Raw genomic sequence first — 6,118 nt, 5'->3', positions numbered from 1 at the left:
CCTTAAAATGATGACATTACTAAATATATTTATTTGGAATGTCAATGGTTAGTGAAGATATTTCTACCATTACAATGGAGAAAATAATCTTCTTAATAAATAAAAGTAAAACAGATATATTGTTTTAATTTTTAGTAAAACTTCAATCAATATTGAATTTTGTATAAGATGTTCATTATATGCACAATTTTGTTAGTTTCCAGATGGAAAGGTAATTGTGTACCAATTTTATGCTTTATGATATGTTTTTCTTAGTTATATTTCTTTATTATTTAAATCTCCATTACTCTTATCAGTTTTTTTAGGTCAGGCAGGATGTTTTAACCAGTCTTATATCATTGTCTTGGAAAGAACTGGAACAAAATAAACTATAATGCCTATTGACTAAATGGATAAACAGATTATTTTAAGATTTAATGAAGTCTCTACTAATAATTATATTTACAGACAAAGATGGGCACAATAAAAGACAGAAAAGAAAAGGACCTAAGAGGATTAGAAAAGATAAAGAAGTGGCAATATTACACTGAAGAACTACACAAAAAAGACATCTTAATGACCCAGATAACCATGATGGTGTGGTCACTCACCTAGAGCCAGACATCCTGGAGTGTGAAGTCAAGTGGGCCTTAGGAAGCATTACTAGGAACAAAGCTAGTTAGAAGTGATAGAATTCCAGCTGAGCCATTTCAAATTCTAAAAGATGGTGCTATGAAAGTGCTGCACTCAGTATGCCAGCAAATTTGGAAAACATAACAGTGGCCACAGGACTGGGAAATATAGGTTTTCATATCAATCCCAAAGAAGAACAATGCCAAAGAATGTTCAATCTTCTGTACAATTGTGCTCATTTCACATGGTAGCAAGGCAAAATGCTCAAAATCCTTCAAGGTAGGCTTCAATAGTATGTGAACAGTGAACTTTCAGATGTACAATTTGGATTTATAAAAAGCAGAACCAGAAATCAAATTGCCAACATACACTGGATCATTGAAAAAGCAGGGGAATCCAAGAATAACATCTATTTCAGTATCACTGACTATGTGAAAGCTTTTGACTGTGTGTATCACAACAAACTGCAGAAAATTCTTAAAGTGATGGGAATACCAGACCACCTTCCCTGTCTCCTGAGAAACCTAAACTTGTTTGAAGAAGCAACAGTTAGAACCAGACATGGAACAATGGACTCGTTCAAAATTGGGAAAGGAATACCTCAAGGCTTATATTGTCTTTTGGCTTACTTAACTTCTATGCAAAGTACATCATGTGAAATGCTGGGCTGAGTGAATCGTGAACTGTAATCAAGATTGTGAGACATATCAACAACCTCAGATATGAAGATGGTACCATTCTAATGGCAGAAAGTGAAGAGGAACTAAAGAGACTCTTGTTGAGGGTGAAAAAGGAGATTGAAAAAGCTGGCTTAAAAATTCAAAATTCATAAATGGTTAACTTATTTTGTTCCCTTCTCATAGTATTATGTCTTCATGTAGACCTAAGGAGGAGATCAAACTTAAAGATGAGTGATGTAACAATTATCCTCTGAAGTTAAGTTTCATTAAATAACTGACTTGTAGGCAAGATTTGCTAAGGATGATGAAATACCCCTGGGTTTTAATTAGCTAGAGGTAAGAAACTTCACAGGATTTGCTTACAAAAAGGATATGTGGTAGCACTTTTAAAGTTCAAGAGAAAGGTCTCATGCAAAGGTATCATCTATAAATCAACAAAGATAATTATTGTAGCTGAGCTAGTAGACACTTTTCAGTCTCACAAATTTCTCTCTTTCTTGGGGAACTAACAACTGCCTGGTGATCTGCTGGACCTATGAACTTATGTCATACCATGAACCTACATCAGTCATGTTCATAGGTGAGATTTTTTTTTCCCAGGAAATTAAATAATCAGAGACTTTCAGGTTCAAGTGGATTTTGCAAATCATCCTCACCAATCTTAGAGGCAAAACATCAAGAAAAGTAGACCCAATTCAAGTATTATCAAACTAGAAGAAAAATATGTCTTATTGCCATATAAATTAGAGTAATCAATAAATTAGTTCTAATTCAATGAGAATAATTATCTAATTCTAATTTAGATACAAAATTTTCTCCAGCTAATAATGCAACATAATAAATTTCCTATGATGTTGTACAATTTTTAAAACACTTCTGTTAAAAACTGTACATTAATCAAAAAGATGCACTATATTGTAGCTATCAGATTTTTAAATATTGAACAGTCCGTGTAGTTTCTAAATTTTCCACACTTCATGATAATTGTGTTAAACATATATGTAAGTAATGATTTATTTACTTTAAATATGTTTTCCTTTACAGTTTATCCCTAGAAAGAGTTTCATGGAGTCAAAGAAAAAGGAAAAAGTGATTTTTATTTCTTCATCAGGGTGTATGTGAATGTTCAGTTGTGTCTGACTCTTTTTGACCCCATGGACGGTAACTCGAGAGGATCCTCTGTCCATGGAATTCTTCAGGCTAGAATACTGGAGTGTGTTGTCATTTCCTCCTCCAGGGTGTCTTCTTATCCCAGGGACCAAACCTGTGCTTCCTGCATCTCCTGCATTGGCAGGCGGATTCTTTACAACTTAGCCACTTGAGAAGCCCTTTTATTTTTTCATAGTTATCCCTAAATCACTTTTATTAATTATGTCAAATTCTTATTTTATATACACTGTACTTCTTTCTGATACACTAGAGGATCCCACCCCAGAATAAGGGAATGCAATAACTTGCTGCACTTTGCTTTCCCATAAGTACAAAATTTTCATATTGGATTATTAAAAAATAAAGCTCTTTATCAACTTATTTTTGAAAGGAAAAGACTTATTTTTGAAGAATACATTTTATTTTATTTATGTCTTTTCCTTAGGAAATTTATGTCCTCCAAACTTCTCATTTTCTTAGTAATGCAGTAGCTTCAAACCAGGAATGATGGTTGATGGATGCTATGGGGATTTAGGAGAAGGCATAATAATGCATGTAACAGAAACATAAGGCATGGGAAGGTCATTTCTGTCATGGATGGATGAGTTGCTGTTGTTTGGTAATAAAATTTCAGGCATTAAAGGGCATTTAACAGGGGTACATTTTACAACTTTAGGTAAACACATGTACATTAACATACAAAGTCTGGGTCCAAAAAATATTTGTTAAATAAGTCAACTTGTAATAGGGACTTACAGTAAGTAATAGATTTTATTTATTTATTTATTTTTTTATTTTTTTGGTCATACATTGATATGAATCAGCCATAGATTTACACGTATTCCCCATCCCGATCCCCCCTCCCACCTCCCTCTCCATCAGATTCCTCTGGGTCTTCCCAGTGCACCAGGCCCGAGCACTTGTCTCATGCATCCCACCTGGGCTGGTGATCTGTTTCACCATAGATAGTATACATGCTGTTCTTTTGAAATATCTCACCCTCACATTCTCCCACAGAGTTCAAAAGTCTGTTCTGTATTTCTGTGTCTCTTTTTCTGTTTTGCATGTAGGGTTATCGTTACCATCTTTCTAAATTCCATATATATGTGTTAGTATGCTGTAATGTTCTTTATCTTTCTGGCTTACTTCACTCTGTATAAGGGGCTCCAGTTTCATCCATCTCATTAGGACTGATTCAAATGAATTCTTTTTAATGGTTGAGTAATATTCCATGGTGTATATGTACCACAGCAATAGATTTTAGATGTGTTTGAGTTAGTGTATATATATATTTATATGCAAAGTATATAATCTATTTATCTTATTTAAGAAACTATTTTTTTTCCTCCACATTAGTTTTCTCCTTAGAACTTTGAATGCAAGGATTTCCTGTACTTAATAGATCCTATTGTAGTTAACACCTATGCAAGAGTTTTTTTATTTTTTTTATCTTCCAGATCTACTGAAACTGTAAATTTATTGAATTTGACTATATGTGGAGCATAATTTTTCAGAGTAAAAACTAATGCTTAAAATATAATTATCTTGATTTTAGTATGACCTGGTAACATATTCTTTCCTAAAGAGAATTATTGTTTTCATACTTACCCCATAATGCGTGCCAGAAAGTATTAAACTAAAGTGTAGCTTCCTTTCAAACATTAACTTATGTTTCTTAAAAAAGTAATGATAAACAAAGCTGGAGGATGAGGACACCTGATTTCTTGCTAAGTTTATGGTCTAAGGAAGCAGGACTATTTTACCCGTAGAGGATGACAATTCATCAAGCATTTACTCATAACCCAATAGGTTTCAGGTATTGCTGACATCATGTGCCCACTGCACTGAAGTAGGGACAGTGAGGAAACATGCCTCACTTATGTGTTCTGGTCAGTGTGCATTGCCAGGGACTTATATACATTTCCCTAAACTGCCTGCTTGGATATTTGTTGGCCATGTTTTCCTCTCCACTGTTAAAGCTGAGGGTCCAAATATAAGTTCTCCTAGAAGAAAGAATAACTCTTACCTTTGTAAGGGTCCCTCACAATACACATCTGAGAATCACGATTGTAACCTTAGAGACAGAGAGGGTGGTTTGGAAACATGGGGCACTCAGAAGACTTAGCAGTGTCAAATGCAGTTGGAACCAGAAGAAGAATCCCGATCTCATGTACACAGCTCCACGTTTTCTCAATAAATTGCAAACTAAAAGTTGCCCTATAGATCATTTATAGGTCACAGGTACTAGGTGTTTGAAGAGATAAAAAGATATCATGGAAGAAGTAAGAAATCCTTGAAACAAGTAGTGAGGCAAGAATGCCATGGATATGCTCCATAGTTACAGTAACTGCTGGTTTTGTTCTAAGAAGTTCAGACCACACGTCTTTCATGATTGACAGGTATCATACATTATTTCTTTTTAGGTAATTCAGACCCCCAGGAAGGTGTTACTTGCCTCCCAACAATGTGACTGAATTTGTTCTCTTGGGACTCACACAGAATGCACACTTGCAGAAAATACTCTTCATTGTCTTTTTGTTTATTTTCCTATTCACTGTGCTGGCCAACCTGCTCATTGTCATCACTGTCTCCTTCAGCCCCACACTTTCTGCTCCCATGTACTTCTTTCTAACTTATTTGGCCTTCATAGATGCTTCCTTCACTTCCGTCACCACTCCCAAAATAACCATTGGCCTGCTGAACCAGAGGGCAACCATCTCCTGGGGTGGCTGTCTGACTCAGCTTTTTTGGGTACACTTCCTTGGAGGAACGGAGGTGATCGTCCTCATTGTCATGGCCTATGACTGCTACGTGGCCATCTGCAGGTCTCTGCGCTACACGGCCATCATGTGACAAGGGCTCTGCCAGCTCCTGGTGGTGGTGTCCTGGATCAGGGGGGTCGTGCGTGCCACCGTGCAGATTCTTTTCATGGTCAACTTGACCTTCTGTGGTCCCAATGTAATCGATCACTTCATGTGCGATTTCTTCTCACTTTTGGAAATTGCCTGTGGCAACACCTACAAGATCGGGATTATAGAGGCAGCCAACAGTGGGGCCATGTGCTTGCTCATTTTTTCCATGCCCCTCACTTCCTACATAGTCATCCTGAGCTCCCTGAAACCCCATGGTTCTGAAGGACGACACAAAGCCCTTTCTACATGTGGTGCTCACTTTACAGTGGTGGTACTCTACTTTGTCCCTTGTATGCTCAGCTACACACGACCTGTGACTACTTACTCTGTGGACAAGTTGGTAACTGTGTTCTTTGCAATCCTCACTCCCATGTTGAATCCTATAATTTACACAGTGAGAAATATAGAAGTGAAAAATGCCATGAGTAGTTTGTTGAAGAGGAATATAATGTAGGCTGTTCATAATACCAACAAAGTGATGATTTACATACATAGAACAGATATTGCATGGGTGTGAGCAAAGCCACTCCAGTCATATCTAACTCTTTGTGACCCTATGAACTGTAGCCCAGATTCTTTACCACTGAGCCACTGAGAAAGCCCATACAAAGGCCATACCTGTTGTAAATTGTGAGAGAAAAAAAATTTGCAGATCACTGACAGAAAAATTAAAGAACCCAGAAACTAGCATTTGTTGATTATTTCAAATGGTTAGGCATTTAGTAGGCATTTTGATAAATTTTAATATACTTATCATGGCTTCAA

At 36.4% G+C, this 6,118-nt stretch overlaps 1 pseudogene; it reads left to right on the top strand.

Annotated features, from left to right (window-relative positions):
* Nucleotides 1–4,213: 4,213 nt before the first annotated feature.
* LOC122683204 lies at nt 4,214–5,807 on the top strand (annotated as a pseudogene).
* Nucleotides 5,808–6,118: the final 311 nt, after the last annotated feature.

This window comes from Cervus elaphus, chromosome 24 (genome assembly GCF_910594005.1).
Source record: "Cervus elaphus chromosome 24, mCerEla1.1, whole genome shotgun sequence".
Classification (NCBI taxonomy): Eukaryota; Metazoa; Chordata; class Mammalia; order Artiodactyla; family Cervidae; genus Cervus; species Cervus elaphus.
The sequence above is the reverse complement of the archived record's forward strand: the minus strand, read 5'-3'. Positions and strand labels throughout refer to the sequence as shown.